We start from the raw sequence: 18,245 nt of genomic DNA, 5'->3' as shown, positions 1-18,245 counted from the left end.
AGGACAAGCAAACAGAATGGCATTAATCTATGATTAAAAAATTATGACCATTTATATGCAAATGAGGGCTGGCCCTATGCTTCTGGAAGACCGAAGAGGATTACGCAGAGTCATAAATTTTGGGTGTCTCTTCTTTTGCACACACTCCCTGGGCAAGTAGAGAGGTTCAGCAGCAGCTGCCAGGGTGATTGGGAGCAAGATTGACGATCTTGGTTTGTTTCACAAGATACAGTCACGACTGGATGCTTTTGCTCATGCTTTTTCCACCGTTTGGCTGGAAAACCCTGTCACTCTGACCCTTCAAACGCTGGGTGCTCTGTGAAGCCTTCCACGTTAGCGCTTTAGTCTCAGCAGAGCTGTGCGTGGTGTTTCCAGGGCTCTGTGATGGCAAGGATCGGGTTAGTTCATTCATTCACTCCATGCTCTTTCGATCAGCACTTGCTCATTCACTGATACCAGGCACTCCCGTAGTCACAGAAGATTGAGCTCCACCCGATTCCAGAGCAAACGAGGGAGATAAGGTCACTGGTCTTCCAGGGAGCTCATGTTGACTGGGGGAGGCAGACAAATAAGGAAAAATGTATTCGGGTTATAATTTCAGAAAGTGGCATATACAGTGAAGAAATAAAAAGCAGGTTGGTGGGTGGTCAGGGAAACCCTTCTGAGGAGGGTTTTATCAACAATGGCCCAAATGTAGCTAGGGAATGAGCCAGGTAAAGACCTGGGATCAGAGACCTTGGCAATTCCATTGCAACTTCCACCAATATGTGTGCCACTCAAGGACAGAGAACACCCTCAGTAACGATGTATATGACTGTGCTGAACAACGGTGAAGATACTGAATATCAGTCTTGAGCATCTATGAGGTTTTAGAGAACTTTTAGGTAGTTTGCACTATTCATTCCTCACAGTAATCCTTTGAGGTAGAGGTTGCTCTATCTGATTTTTCAGATGAAACAACACTCTCAGACAAATAAAATGACTTGCTTAAGGTCACACAGCCAGTAAAGGGGTAGTAGCTGAAACTCAAGCTCCATCATGTCTCCAAGACCCACAGCATTCAATGGCTCCTCTTCTTTGCATTCCCAGTAGCTTACATGGGTCTGACCCTATAAACACTCAAAAATTGGATGAATGGATAATGGGTGATTTCCTTATGCTCTGTGTCTCATAAATGCCATCTCACATGACTATTTAAATTTATGGCAAGTCTAAAGCTGTGGCATATTTAATGAGTCTTGTGTGTGTGGGAGGAGAGCAGGTACAGCTTAAGGCCCCCAAGTTAAGTCACCTCATTGTGATTCCTATGGATATGAAATAAAGCATGGTGTCCCCCCCCCCCATTTCCTTTTTCCAGGGCAAATGCATCTCTTCAGCAAGGTGAATCTTCTTGCTCCAAGTCACTCTACATGCACACAAGTGCCATCAACAAGGCTCATGCCCAACAACATCCAGAATATGTGCTCTTAGTATATAGTAACAAGCAGATAGACACCAAGACGTATGCTGACCCACACACATTTACATACTGGCATAACTTCATTCATACGGTGGTGTCCCCAGACACAAGCACACTCACACAGATCCAGGCAGAAACCTGGGCACACCAACATGAAGCGGGATTCATCACAACTGGTATCATCACAGATGGCCCAGGCTCCGCCATTCAGTCCCCATCAGCTAGGAGAAGTTTGCTGCTTCCCTTTTTGCTGCTGTGGAAACAGCCAAGTTCTCCAGTAACATTCTCCCAGGGTCACTCAAGCTCTAGCTGCTACTTCCCCTTCTTTAGTTTCTTCAAGAAGGGCTAGTTTTCCACATCTCCTCAAGCTCCCTGATGGGGTCAAGTGGGAGACTGTCAATGGTACACCCTCTGTGCTACCCCTCCTTCTGTCTCATTAGATGTTCCTGGATCAGGGGACATCTAGTCTACGTTCATTCCCTTTTCTTTTCCAGTCTTTATTCAAATGTCCCCTTCTCCATAGATCCTGTCTTGATCTTTCAATACCGTTGGTGATATTGGCAATTACTGTTGAATATCTATGGCGGTCTAGATACAAGGTATTTGTGTTCATTTATCTGAACAATGCTAGGTAGATAGTGTTGAATCTGATTTTTAGATGAAGCAGAACCTTAAGACAACTAAAATGATTAGTTCAAGGTCACTCCAGCTACCCCTTACCTTCCCTTGCTTCTTAGCACTCATCTGTTTCTAACAACTACTTATGTTTTCTTCAATGCTGTCTTGAATTCCTTCTCCCTCTCACAGATGATTTAGAATAAAGCTCTACATAGGTGAGGGTCTTTCTCGATTTTGTTCCTAAAGAACCAAGCATAGAGTCAGGCACAGAGTAGTCACTCAATGAATTTGTGTTAAATGAGTGTTTCAGAGAATGATTTCTAAACACCTCATTTTTGCCAGGCACTGATTATAGCACAGAGAGTCTCAGAGAGTTCAGGGGATCCTACAGGTAGGTGTGACCTTTTGCTGTGCTCACATCCTCAGGATTGTGTTGCTGACTTGCTGATGGGAATTTTCCCTCTCACCATTTCTTGTTCCCAATCACTGAATTCTGTATCTGACTTCTGGAATGAGCCATGTCCTATTCTCAGAGAAGAAACCCCTCACAATTTGCAAGGCTTCCCTGGAGTGGTTCCTTGAATGGCCTGTGCGATTTCTGGAAAACTGGGGACTTCGGTGCTCTCAGTTCTGTCACATGCTAGGTCCCTGACAGAGGGACTTCTGGACCAGAAGATTTTGAAAGTCATAGAGACCCTGTGCAGAACGTCCTTTCTTCCTTCTTGGCAATCTCCTCACTCTTTGTGGCCACAGCTGGTATAATCAATTGTGCAAATCCCGGGTGCCGAGACCCTCATACAACTTCAGCCCTGCAGAGAGGGTGGTGGGGAAGGGAGTGAGGTTGCAGAGGCGACAGAACAGCAGAAGGGGAACTAGAAACTGGAATGGCGGCTTCCTGATGCTTCTTTTTCATCCATGCCCTGTCCCTTCCCTTTCTCATCCTGTAGCCTCCCAAGTTAGACATCTGGAAATCACCATTAGCTCTTTCTCATCTCCAGTTCCATACCCACACAATTTCTTACCACCATCTCTTCTTGTCTTCCTTGCATCTCTTCTGCCCGTCCCCTTCTCTACCACTTCATAGCTACCCCTTTGGTCTTGGTGCACAATACCTTCCACCTGGGACACACATACACTTTCCTGTGTTCTCCTGGCGTCCAGATGCATTCGCTTCATTCACTGATGAACCATCCTGACCATGTTCTTTGCTAAAATTATCCTTGGCTCCCTACCGTCCTTTCCTTAGATTATACAGTGCTGAGTGGTCTGGCTCAAGCTAACTAGTTTGACTTCATCCCTCTAGTGCCTCCAGGGCTGCTGGTGTTCAGTGATTCCCATCATGTGCCAAACCTTTTCTGTCAACCCTTAATATCTCTACCCCATTGTAACATTCATTCCCCTCTTTCTGCTTGGCTGACATGCATTATTCGGTTCTCAGGTCATGGAGTACCACCTCTGTTGAACTATCCAGACAGCTGCCTCTGTTTTCTCCAATTCCTAAAATAGTTACCCGTTTATATTCTCTTCACAGTTTAATTCCAAATACCTTATGCATAACCCACAGGTCCTATTGATTCAGCACTGTCACCTAGACTATGAATTCTAGGGCAAGGACTTTGTTTGTCTCAGCTTGTCCAGTTCTTGACTCAGGATGTAGAAAAAAAAAAGGTCTTTGTTCTTTTTATTAGTTCTAACTCTTACAGAGGTCAGAAAGCATGATAAGAGGGCCTCAGAAAAAAGAAGGTAAAATAGTTTCAATAAAACTCCAATAACTGGAGCAAAAGACTAAGCCAAGCCTCACACATGCCAGGGAAGGATCTGTCTTTACAGTGCACCTTATTAAACGCAGATCAAGAGAGTCCCTTGACAATACTCATTTGAACATATCACCAAGACCTATTTTTTTTTCAGACAAGAGGAAACTCTCCTCTTCTTGGTTTATATGTAGTAGAAGCCTGCCTATGTGACCTCTTGGGTAAGGACCCAAGAGTGATCAGGGCACAGTGACTCTTGGGGACAGTGTTGTTAGGATTGCTTGTTTAGGTATGGAGGAAAGAGTGACTTAGATGTCTGGGTCCCAAACCAACCAGTGAGCAGAATCTTCAAGGATGCCCATCTTATTTGGGGGTACATTCTCAGTGGCATGTCATTTGTATGTGGCCCTCCTACACTCCAAGTCTGGTTTATCCAAGCCCATCCCAGAGCTCACCTCTTCCTCTTTACCCTTTCCAAAGTTATCTGGCAATTCTGTCATTCTAAGAAGCCAAGGTTTAGCAGGAGTTCCTCTGAAATAATGGGACAACTCCCATTGGGGTGGGTGCTGCTGCGGGTACTGGGCCTTGCTGATGATTGTGTAGTGGTTTTCTAGACTCTACTATCTCTAATATGTATATCAGGAACTTAGTAACTTCAGCATCCTTCCCAGAAGAGCCTGGATGACATTCTCCTATTTCTTTCCCTTACACATATGGAATTTCAGATTTTGAGTTGGAGAAAGGTGGTTATCTCATGGGTCAGGAAAGGAGATTCATTGGCCTTTCTGGGGGCCACTGAATCCTCTCCAGGTCTCCAGGGACTCTTTGTCCTTATTTTCAGACTATGAGAAGGGAAACTTCTGAGGAAGTGGGTCCAATTTTCTAACTGGACTGAGAAAGACAAACTTAAAGCTGTCTTATCTCCCTACCCCTTTTCCCTTTGGATCCAGTATTGTGTCTTATTTACTTCTTCACCCTAAGAAGCTGGATATTCATCAAGGTTTCTGGTTTCTGATCTCACCTTGTTCTTCTTACATTGTATCTCTGAAAGTCCAATCATCCAGGAATGATACTCTTGGTTGGCCAAATACTGATATGGGTATGGCCTTCTCTAGGCATGACTGAGTGAGCTCTCTATAATTAGGAAGGACTTGATCCTTCAAATCACCTGATATTGGTTGCAGATTCAATATTCCTAAAGTCACTTTGAAAGTCATGCATCTCTCAAGGTCCAGGCTGCAAAAACCTACCTTCCCCTTGGTCATTATTGGAATTAAAGCCTCTCATTCAATCAGGGGTTATTTCAGAAAGATCGGAAGTTATGTCTGGGCATTTATGAGATCATTTCTGGGATGTACTTGGCAATGAAGTAATACACATGGAAAGGGAGGAATCTTAGGGTAGAGAGAATGAAACTGGTTTTCCTAAAATCCCACAGTGAGTTAGGGAGAAGCAAGGAAAACTGGGAGGATCAGGGCCAGAGGCTGGTTGCTGGCCAGGGGACAGAGTAGCTTAGGGAAGGCATGGAATGGAAATCTGGAAGATGGGAAGAGATGTCAACAGAACTTGAAATTTAGACTTTCTGACACTGAGCTGGAAATCTTTACTGTGTCGACCGCTTTTGGGCTGCGGGCATTGAAACTCAAGTAGTTAGTGTCTCATAAGGATAGTGTTGTGTTTGTTCTGTTTTCCTTCCTCTCTCTCTCTCAGTGTGTGAGATAAATGCTACAAATATCAATTCTCATAATAGAGAGAAATTTGCCTTCACTCTATTAACAGCATCACTAACCATTTATTGATTTTTAAAAGGGAAATTAGAAAAAAATGATATTGTAAATGATTGCTATTAAGTCCTGTTGGAGAGTTGATGTACTCACTCCTATGGGGTGAGGGTGCATGGAAAAATGAGTCAGACACAGAGTATAAGGCATCTTGGTTTTGTCCCCAAAAGGGTGGTAACCACAGCAAATTAAGGCCCACCCTTTAAGCCTTTAAGCAAACTTTTCTCTGTTATCTTCTCTCTTTTCTTCACCTAGACAAAGGAGCAGGATGCAGTTGAGAGGGCTGAGGTTTAAATCTTAATTTGTTACTAACTATACATGTGACTTCAGGGAAGTTGCTTAATCCCTGTGGCCCTTGCTTTATTCATCTGCACTGTTTGGCTAGTATTACCAACATCACTGAGTTTTCTTAAAGACAGATTGATCATGCAAACATAGCCCTGCCTGGGACACACTGTGAGCTGTCAATACCTATTGGCTTCTGCTAATTTTCTCAGGTTCCTCTCCATTTGTCACAGCCGAGTGCTTGTTTTCTCATTTCAGGCATGGAAATCACGGGGTCCCTAATTTTAGTTTCAAATGTATGTCGCATACCTTGGAAAATGTATACTCCACAAGTCTCACTTTCAGTACTTACATAAAGAGGAGAGGGAAATATTTGTCATCATCCAGCTGACCTCAACTGTCCCTTGGGAGAAGCTATGGACAAGGACAGAACAAGGAGATCAAGGAGAGATGACTAGGAAGATCTAGGTTAAGAGGTGGAAGCTAAGATCTGAGGCAAGATGCTCTAAGAGGACATGGTATGGCAAAAAGAGTTGAGATCCCCTCTGTGAAGACGAACTGGGCTTTGGGAATCTCCAAGACAGGGAGGCAGAAGGGGGAAAAACTAAGAGGAGAGAAAAAACCTAAGGAAAATGCCTTCCTCCTGTGCAGCATGCAAAATTCTTCCTGACAACACAACCCAATTGATGATGTTTTAAATATTTTTCAGTACTATTTAAATAAATGCAACAAACATCAGTTTTGTTGAGAGTTCTAAAATCATTGAAACAGTTCCTGGCATATCCTATAACTTTTATTAATAGTAACATTAATGGTATTATGATCTTCATTATTATCCAGCTGAGTGTCGGGGCCCTGGTATACTAGGAAGGAAGGAGGTGAGGGGTGGCATTATGGAAAGGAAGGCTGCTATGTGGAAAAGGTGGACTGGACATCTAAAGTACAAGATTACAATGCCAACTCATTCAGGAGAAGCAGGAACTGAGGTCTACACGGCACAGAAAAGTTGAGGACTCCCTAATCCCCAACCTGTGGGTGCCTAAAACGTTGGGAGGGACATCATGCTTCCCATCATTGTTTGATAAGAGTTCAAATAATTTTCTCTTGATTCTCAGAAAAGTAGGGTGATGGAGGCTAACATGGGGTCACCTCTAATTCACAGGTCAGAAAGTCTTCCAGAACACTCGTGCTAAAGGTCAACACTGAATAAGTAGCACTGCATCATTTACCCCCGAGGGGCTGGCCTTCTGTGTGATTGTGGTCTCTCCCCATGGTGTCTCAGCATACCCTCACTAAGTTTTGCATAGTCCTTCAGTCCTGTGCAGAGGGTCCATGCCTCTTCATGCTGAGCCAGACCATTTCTCTCCCTCCTCCCCTCCTATCAACCTGGCAAGAAGGGAGCAGTCCCTCTCTCTGCCAACCTAATCCTGACCCTTTCCTCAACCCATTCCCAGCCCCTGCTCTCTGGCTCACCCCAGGAGGCTTTTTTACCCTCTCCATCCAAGACTGACTCTCCCCCTTAGCATTTCCTGAGATCTGGGATTCTACTTCCTGGGGTCCTCTGCAGGAGTTATTTCCCATACCTTCCCTGCACACATGGGGGATGTGGAGGGCTATGTCCTGTGGGAGGTTGTGCTTGAGTGTTAACTGTCTGGCTGGCTGTAGGAAGTTCTGAGATTCTGATAAGGGCATCCACAATATGGCTCTGTTTCAGAAGAGGTTGGTAAACGTCCTGTGAGGGATCATATGTTGAATCTTTTAGGCTTTGTGGGCTGCACAGCCTCTGTAGCAGTCTCTCAACTCTGTCCTGATAGTGTTAATGTAGTCCTAAGTAATGAGCAGAGTGTGTTCCAATAAAACTTTATTTACCAAAACAGGCTCCTTGGGCTATAGTCTGCCAACCTCTGTTTTAGAAGATGACTTCACCCTTCACTACCATGGGAAACTGCTTCCAACCTGACTGGCTTTGGATTATGTTTTTATCACAGCCCCAAAACATAGACTTCTATAAAACAGTTTGATCATATCTGTCAGGATTACAGTCGGGATGACTATAATCAAAAATGAAATGAAAAGAAAGAGTGTGGCCAAGAATGTGTAGAAAGCAGCCAATATGGAAAGCAGTATGGAAATTTCTTGGAAAATTGAAAATGGAACCACCATTTGACCTAGCTATGCCTCTCCTTGGTCTATAGCCAAAGGACTTAAAAACAGCTTACTACAGGGACACAGCCACATCAATGTTTATAGCAGCACAATTCACAATAACTAAACTGTGAAACCAACTTAGATGCCCTTCAATAGATGAATGGATAAAAAATATGGCATTTATACACAATGGAATATTACTCAGCAATAAAGGAGAATAAAATCATGGCATTTGCAGGTAAGTGGATGGAGTTAGAGAAGATAATGTTAAGTGAAGTTAGCCAATCCCAAAAAACCAAATGCCGAATATTTTCTTGGATATAAGGAGGCTGATTCATAGTGGGGTAGGGAACAGGAGCATGGGAGGAATAGGTGAACTCTAGATAGGGCAGAGGGGCTGGAGGGGAAGGGAGAGGGCATGGGGTTATTAATCATGGTGGAATGTGATGATCATTATTATCCAAAGTACATGTATGAAGACATGAATTGATGTGAATATACTTTGTATACAACCAGAGATATGAAAAATTGTGTTCTGTATGTGTAATAAGAATTGTAATGCATTTCGCTGTCAGATATAAATAAAAAAGAAATTAAAATCCTTGTGTACTGCTGGTAGGAAGGTATAATGGTATAAATATTATGAAAAACCTTACAACCTTACAGTAGTTCCCCCAAAAATTAAAAATAAAATCACCATATGATCCAGAATTCTAATTCTGGGTATAGACTCAAAAGAAGTTAAAGTAGGGTCTCAGAAATATTTATACACGCATGTTTGTAATAGCACTAGTCATAATGGCTTAAAAGTGGGGAAGCAAAGAACCTATCCATCAGTGGATGAACGAATAAGCAAATATGGTACGTTTATGCGATGGAATATTATTCAGCCTGAAAAAGGAAAGGAATCCTGCCATTGTGACAACACAGATAAATTTGGAGGACATTATGCTAAGCAAGATAAATCAGTCACACAAAGACAACTATGCTATGATTCAATTTATATGAGGTTCCTAGGTGAACTATGATCATAGAGGTAGAAAGTGGTGTGGTGGTTCAGGGAGATATCATTTAATGAGTAGAGAGTTTCATTTGTGCAAGAAGAATAAAGTTCTGGAGATTTGTTGAAAAACAACATAAATATATTGAACACTACTAATCGTGTACTTTAAAAAGGCTAGAAAGGTAAATCTTTGTATTTCTTTTTAGAAAACTGAAAAGTTGATCGATTTAAAAAATTTTGCAGAAAAAAATAGTTTGATTTAACTCCTCTCAGATGTCCCTGTGTGAACAGGCTCCCTCTGCTTCCACGGGTGCAGGCAGCGTGGAGAAGCCCTGAAGAAACAGAAATGCTCAGGATGATCTCCTGTGCTGGAGAAACCAGACAGAATTCCCCCCACCGGCCTGTCTACAGGAAGATGGAGTGTCTTTTCAACCTGATGCAATATGGTAATTGCTCCTGCTCAGCTCCTGGTGATCCCCCAGGAGCTCGGCCAAGGCGTCATTTTGGGATCTGTCATGTCCGATAGCCCTGCACTGGGGCTACACAAGTGTCCTCTCTTGCTTAAGTTATTTATATAGGTGGTTGAAAACGCTTTGCTTGTACAAACTAGAAACTATTAGATTAGGCCAGCGGAGACAGCCAGAGGCAATCTTTTAACAAAGTGAGTGGGATTCAAAGTAGGCATGGAAAGCAAATATTATTTCACTGGGAGTCGATTAGAGGGAGCTCTGCGGATGAGCGGTAACTGCTTTGTTAACTTAGCTGGGGGAGGTGAGCAGGGCCAGGTAGGCACCAGCTGGGTTGGAAGGTGAGCAGCCTGGAACGAAATGGTAATTCAGGGGGTGGATGGATGCATCAGGCTGCCCTCCACACACACTCCCCCTTCTCCTTATTTAAAGTACATGATGAAGCTTAGCAGCTGAGAAGACTTCGTTTGCTCTAACATTTCTCATTTTAATTCAGGCAAACACTCTATAAATCCAATGTATCGGAAAGCAAATATTGAGGCTAAGTAAGAAGGTCCATTAGATGGAGTGCTTAGTTCTAGGGCCTGGGCATGTGGGAGGGGTGGATGGGGAGGCCTGGAGAGAGGCTGAGCGATAATGGGAGTGTGGAATGTGGGTACCAAGGAAGAGAATCTGAGGAAGGTGGGCCCTGCAAAGGGGTTTGGGACAGAAATGGAGGAATGGGGAGGATTTGGAACTCAGGAAGAGCAGGCCAATTTGTAGAAGGAGACTCTTGGAGCTTCTTGTGGAGGCAGAATTGGAAAGGAGGCTTCAGAAGGTGTGAAAACTGGGGCTTTGGAAGAATGGGTCTCTGAAAGACGGAGGGAGGGTCAGAAGGGGACACTATAGTTTCCAAATAGCTGGGTCCATGGGGACTGCCTTCTGATACTCAAATTCTAAGAGGGGGTTGGGGTAGATTGGGGAATTTGATTGGTGGCTCATTTGTACTGGTTTGCAATGGGGCTACTGTGAATTTTGTGAAAAATGTCAAACTGGCCTAGGAATGAAGACCCTGGGCATCACAGTGACCAAGGAAATGGTACTTAGGAGCTTCTGGATGTGATGTCTTACAGGAATATCCATTGGAAAGAAGAGGGTCTTTTATTTATGGAGGTAGTATGTGCAGTCATTCAGCATGTGGGTTCTGGAATGAAGAATTTATGGATTAAAATTCATCTTAATTATGTACTAGCTGTGTGACCTCAGAGGAGTCAATTATGCTCATTGGGGCTCAGTTTGGTCATCGGAAGAACGGGTTGATTACCTCTTCTTGGAGGCAATTGTGATACTTTCTACCTATGAAGACAGATTGTGATAATGCAGTCTGCTTAGCACAATGTCTTCACAAAGAAGGTGATTGATTAAACTTGGCTTTTAAAAAATTGATATTGTATAAGAATAATGCTCAAAAATGATATCTCTTAAACACCCCCAGGTATATGTCATATCTCTGAGAAAAGTTTTAAAGGAACATGAAGGCTGTCTACAGAGTAACTGCAATCTACTTCCATGTTTTTTCCCCTTTACCATAGTAGCTCTTGGGAATATTTGACTCTGATTCTCCATGGTCATCTGTTATTCAGTGTTATCCACAAGGTTTTCATAGAAAGGGAAATTGCCCGGTCTAATGATCCACCACTGGAGTCTCTTTTGGATCCTATTAATGTCAGCACTTTTGCCTTTCAGTAAAGTTAAAGATTCATTAAAGCAATCCTCTCAAGATCCCCTTCCAACTGTAAGGTTTTAGGAAGGAATATTGGACGTGTCTTAAATCACCAGCGCGACAGAATGAGAAGTGCAGTTGGTAATGATAATAACCACCTTTCCGTGAGTCCTTTCCGTGTGTCAGGCTCAGAATTAACTCTTACGAGACTTTCCTCATTAAGAATCATCACAGCTCTTTGAGGTAGTGACTATTCTTATCAACACAACACAGAGAAGGAAACTGAAGCCAGTTGAAGATCATCTTTTGCTCAGGACTAAACTCTGCTAAGTGGCAGGAGGAGATTTGAATGAATTCAACCAAATCAGAAGCCAAACTTGTTGATCTTAACCGTTCTAAGGACTGCCATTCCCAAATCAGGCTCCACAGCGAGAGGCCAAAATGGAGAGAAATAACAAGGGCATTTGTTCCCACGTGAGAGTCTTGGTTATTAGGAAAAGGTGATAATTAAACTCCTGGGATAAAGAAAGGACAGATTTGATTTTTGCCCAAAATGAAATTGTCCTGATTGTTACTGATACACACTGCTTTGGACTCTTAATCAATGATGTTAGCAGTTTTCAGTGTTAATTTAATTAGTGCAAGAGACCCTGCTGGTAGAAATATTGGATAATTAGTGTTTTATGTAATGGCTTATGAAGTGCACTGTAAAAAATACTCCAATAATCACAAATTCTCAGCAGAACTTTTATCAAAGAATAATATTTAAATTAGTAACTCCTTGCTTGGAAGATGGTCCAATAAGAAATTTACTGGGGCATTGAAGTTACCATTCCTATTGCATTGTTGTGGTTTACAAAAGGTAAAAAGGGTAACATTGGACATATATATGTATTGGTGTGTGTGTGTGTGTATTTTTTTTTAAAGTAATGTTGTAATAGCAGTGAAGACCCAGGAGCATGCCCTTTGGATTCACACTCTGGAGGAAAGGGTAGCCCCATTTTCCTGATTCTAGGATTAACTCTGTAGGAAGGGATTTTGGATCAAGGCAGGATTTCTGGTAAAGCATGATGAGTGTATAACAATATAACAAAGAGGGAACTGGGTAATTCCTAGTGTACGGCTGAGTAGAGGTAGATGTATTTGTTGGTTTTTTGAGGTCCATATCTCAGAGAGAACGGCTTGAGATGTTCTCAAGAAACAAGAAGTAAGCATTGCAGAGAATAGAAAAGCGGGCTTATAAAATAATTTCTTGGCCATGTTTTATGGGCCACACAAAATTCCCAACCAGAGGAGTAAAGACACATCACGAAACCAGTTATACCAGTTGCAGGTAATTCTGCAAGCCACCTGATACAGCATACACAACTTTAGACCCCAATGTATGTAATAGAGACAGCCTTTCACTAGACCAATTAAGTCAGATGAATTTCCACTCTTAGAGAGCAAAAAATACAGGAGAGAAAATACTGCTCATGTTTTGGCTCTAAGAGTTCAAAGAGGCTTGGCTTTTGTCACCATAGAGCCAGAAATGGGGTCTAGCATACCAAGAACTTAGAAACCCAATGTTCTTCAAGAATTATACACTGTCGCTGCCTTGTCTTTTGTTGTGGCCCCAGGAGTCAGAATTAAGGCTTGGACACCAGAATTTCAGATTTAAAGATTTCAACTCTAATGTCCATTGTTATCTAAAACCCAAACGTTTTATACTCCGCTTTCCTCCTTTGCTTTAAACTGTACATCTGCTGAATTCTTTTCATTGGTGAGTGAGTGGCCCTACCATCCACCCAAGACTCCAGAGCCATAAATCAGTGGGACATTTTTTCACTCCTTCTTCTCCCCCTTTATTCACCACTTATGGCTCTGACACTGACATCTCCGGAGTTTGTTTCTGAGAACTCTTCTTGTCCATCAGCAACATCCCTGATTCATTGAAAGTCTTCATCATCTTTTGCTTGGATTATAAAATAGTTTCAAAGCCAGATGGGACACCAACCTTTTCTCCCCCGCCCCCATCTGACCTCTTCACACTCGCTGGAGTCGACCATCTGAAACACAAATATGACCTTGTCATTACCGTTTCACCTCCTTAATGAGCTTTCATGATCCCACACAATGAAGTCTAAACACTCTGGCACGGCATCCATGACCCTGGTGACCTGGGCCATGCTTAAACCTCCAGCCTTCTTTCTAACAGCTTCCAATCTCCCACTTGTGCCAACCTTCTCGCTCTCAGCTAGCTATAATGTCATTCCCTTTTCTGTCCTGGGCCTGTTCTGCCTTATTCTTTTCTTTTTCGCCTAGGAATATCTTTCCCAACTCTACTCAAAAGGCCTCCAAGAAACCAGCCCTCACCCAACCTCATCCCAAACCCAGGTAGACATCCCTGTGGATATATCTTAAGAAATTACGAATAGATATTCCAGCTGCTCTATATACAAAATTCTCTTTTGACTGTCTGAAAAATGTGTTTGAATCTCTTTACAGGCTGAGTTCACTGTAGCCAGAAACTGTACTTATGTTTTTAATCATGAACACCTAGGACAGAGCCAAGCAATTAGCAGATAGGCACCATATGTTTATTTCACACATAAATGAATGAATATTACTGAATAATTTATTCAGGGCCAAAAGAAGAAATTAAACCTTACCCTTGCCTTCTTATTTAAAATTGTATTATTTTTATTATACCTTATTCTCTTGTTTAAATATTAAGCTCTGCCTTGATTTTTGCCTTTAGAATTTGAGCATGTGTTTGCATTTCTTCCAGTCACTAATGAATACGAAATAAAGCCACTTTCAAGAACACCCACGTACACAAGCACATACATTAACACACAACTGAAGATCCCCACTGAAAGACCATCAAAAGGGAAACTGATAAATAATATACCTTAGGAATAAATAAATTCCAGAAGACAGTCTCTGAAGTAAGAAATAATAGTGAACAAATAAATGGCAGATATGCATGTAAATATAAATGATCAATATCCCCATTCAGTAATAACAAAATTATGTCCACTTTGTGCTTAAATGGGTAAAGTTTAAACAACGGGCAAGATTGCCATGTAAGGCTGATGGACAATGATTAAACCATAAGAGTTCTAAGGTCTTTTTCTTAGTTACAAGGGATATTATATAAATTACCTTTAAGCTTGACAGAGTTAAATATATTGAGCTAAATATATTTAAGTTTAAAATTCCCAGAGTAACCATCAGAATGCTAGAGATGAAGTGCACAAATTCGAAACCAGCAGACAACATTTAGGAAAAAGCAAAAACACATAAAATTCAATAAATTGGAAAACACTAGAAAATAAAAGGAAAATGGGAAAAGTGAAGCAATGAGAAATAAAACTGTTATGGAAAATATCTAAATATGGTGGGATTATAATAAACAAAATGTTTTAAGTATGCTTATTTAAAGATTTTTAAGATTTGGTTAAAATAGCCAGCTGGAGTGGTACATACTCTAACCCACCTCCTTGGCTGACTGAAGCAGGAGAATTGTGTGTTTGAGGCCAACTTGGGCAAATTAATAAAAGCCTGTCTCAAAATGAAAAATAAAGATGGTTGGACATGTAGCTCATGGTAGAGCGCCCCGGGTTCAATCCCCAGGACCAAAACAAACAAAAAACAATAAAATTATTATTTTTTTAAAAAAAGATCTTCAATTTTGTTCTGCTTGTACACAAATGTTCAGGTTGTATACCTGAAACATTAAGGAAACAAAGTTATTTCAAGTAAGGCATACCGACCAAAGGAACACTAGTGTAATTATAATATGATCAACAGACAAAAATAGAAATTAAAGTAAATAGCACTTCTCTAAAGACATAGACCTTTGTACTACTAGGAGAAAAGACTCAAGTCACCAGGAAGAATCATTTTTAAAGAAAATACACATTATCAGAACTTCAGATATGTAAAGCAAAATTGATGAAACTTGAGAAAATAAATTGTCAGATCAGTCACTAGAATGGAAGGTTTCAGCTCAATTTTTGATAGGTAAAGTGGACCAAAGCTATAGCAAATACAGAGATTTTGGTAAATTAGGGCAAAAACTTGCATTAACAAATAACTAGGGAATATTCGTCCCTCTAAAGCACAGAGGAAACATTTATCAAAATTTACTACACCATAAGACAAATCTAAAGCATTTCAGAGAATTGGTACTAAACATATTTCTTCTCTATGCAAAATGTAATTACATTAGAAGACATTAATAAAAATATAACTTTTAAAACTCCTTGTTAACATAGGAATCAATGAGGATCATTTTGAAAATATGAAACTACTTAGAAAACTAAATATCAAAATTATGGGATGTGACAGAATTCCCTCAGATAAGTTAGAGACTTAAAAAATTATTTTTTAAAAAATGAGAAATAAAATAATTTTTAAAAATGTAACTAATGAGCTAAGTATTTAGCTCAAGGAGTTAGCAAAAGAACACAGCCAAACAAATGAGGCAGAAAGGTGATAACTATACAGGAAAAAATAAATGAAAATATAGACAAACAAACACAACAACAGCAACAAAACCCTGAATTGAGAGTTATTAACTACGCCAAAGTTGTGCTCTTAGTTGATTGAAGCCAATAAGAATCCAGGTTGGGGCTGGGGTTTGTGGCTCAGTGGTAAAGCACTTGCCTGTCATGTGTGAGGCCCTGGGTTCGATCCTCAGCAGCGCACATAAATAAATAAAATTAAAAAATAAAATCATTGACAACTAAAAGAAGAAAAAGAAAGAAAAAGAATCTAGGTTGCCCATAAAGAAAAAGTAAAAGGACAGGGCTCAACTGAACACCCAAAGTGACCAGAGTGGAGAAGGTATAGCTGCAGAAGAAGTTTTTTGAAAAGTAAAAAATACTATAATCCTCTTTAGGCCAATACACTGGACAACAGAAAAATCTTTTAGAAAAATATAACGTCAAAATTGACTCAAGAAGAAATAAAAATCTTTATACCATATCTATTAACACAAGACTTCTAAAGCAATAGAAGTTAAAAATAATTTAATGATGCAAATAACTAACTCAGATGATTTAGAGGCGATCTTCACCAATCTTTAAAGGATCAGATCATGATAGTCTCACACAAAATTCAAGAGAGAAACAGAACTATTCCCAACTCATTCTGTTAAGCCAATATTCCCTTTCTTCCAAAGTCGGTAAAGGACAATCTCATTAGCAAACAGAATCCAGCAGCATTTAAATAATATAGTACATAATTTTAAAAATGGCCAAATTTGCTTATTCCAGGAAAGTAAAATGGTTTAACTCATTAGTTAATCAATACATGTAATTCAACACATTACTGTGGTAGATTTACCAAGGAGCTATAGGTACATGTGGTCATTTCAATATATGCAAAAAGAGCACTTGATAAATTATATGTGCATCCTTAATTAATTTAAAAAACACCTTTATAAATAGGAATAGAGGGGACTTCCTCAACTTAATATAGTTAAATCTATCTACAGATTTTATATATGTAAACAATTTTAATTTTTATTATAGAATAAATATGAATACTGAAAACCACCTAACTATATATTTTAATGATTCATTTATGAGACAAATATTCTTGTAATCACCATCCCATCATGAAATAGGATTTTGCCACCCAGCGTGGGAACTTCCCCATGTTCGTACTTTGTATATCAACCTTTGCTATCTTTGTAAAATAACTTCTGTTCTCACTTTTATAATCATATACATCTTCACTTTTCGTCACAAAGTTATATTGTCCTACATGCTAAATTTAGTCTTGCATATTTTTTAAAAAACTGTGTAATACATTAAGCCTTTTAAAAATCTACAGAACTCTCTTCCTTCCTGTATTCCTTATAAAGTTATTTCCTGAAGAACTGAGCACATTTAACCTGTGGAATCTTTTATATTCTGGATTTTGTCAACTATATCTTCAGGTGTAGCTCAACGTTTTCCTCTTTACCTTTCAGAATATCCAGATACAGAGACAGAATCAGATTCAAGTTTCAGCTTTTCAGCAGGAGAGATGTTGAAGTTCTGTTTTGTTTTTAAGCTGGGAGTCACATGTTTGATCTCTCTTTTTTTGTGATGCTAACAATAAAAAATCACAGATATCCACTGCCTTTCCTCATTAATTCATTACAGATGAAAAACAGAGTTAGTGTAATTCCATCCTTTGTTTTTCTCTCTCTGTCCATTGAAATATCTTTCATAATAGTGAGGTAAAAAAATAATTTTCTGTGAGTTAGGAAAAGATGAGAAGCTGAGTGCAATTGCTTTTATTGTACCTGAGGAGAAGCCAAGGCAGTGCAACAGGAAAGAGAAACGAAGATATTAGGACTCGAAAGGCAAGTGCCAAAGTAGAAGTATTTGCAGATGATATAATTGTTTAGTCAGAATAATTTTAAAATTACTAGAAATAATAAGAGCATTGATGATAATATAGTTAGCTCTAAAACTGAAATAAAAATATTTGCCTTTCTATGCATCAAAAAAATTAGGGGCTGGGGTTGTGGCTCAGTGGTAGAGCGCTTGCTTAGCATGTGTGAGGCACCACATATAAATAAATAAAGTCTATGGACAACTAAAAAATATTTTTAAAAGAATTGGAAAAAGTAATAATTAAACTATCATTAATAATTAGAAATCAATAAACAATATAAGCTACATAAAAGGAATAGTTCTAATATATATATGTATGTGTATGTGAGAAATCATATATATGTGAGAAATCATAGTTTGTTAAAATAATTAAAAATAAATAATGACACAGAAATTTATACTATGTTTAATGGATAGAGTCAGTATAAAACATGTCAATTTTACTCAAAATTAATCTACTAAGTTCTCTCGACTGTCACCTCTTAGTGGCTTTAAATATCAGTCTTATCTAGTCTACATGTTCAACCTCAGTTGGTGGAAAGAACAACTGTGCCAAGCAGTAGTCACTTAGGATTATGGGCTGACAGAGGATCTAACATTTTTTGATACTAACATCTGTACCTAAGTCTTCAGGTGTCATCAAACAGGAGG

This window comes from Urocitellus parryii, chromosome 6, assembly GCF_045843805.1.
Source record: "Urocitellus parryii isolate mUroPar1 chromosome 6, mUroPar1.hap1, whole genome shotgun sequence".
Taxonomy (NCBI): Eukaryota; Metazoa; Chordata; class Mammalia; order Rodentia; family Sciuridae; genus Urocitellus; species Urocitellus parryii.
Note: the sequence above shows the minus strand (reverse complement) of the source record.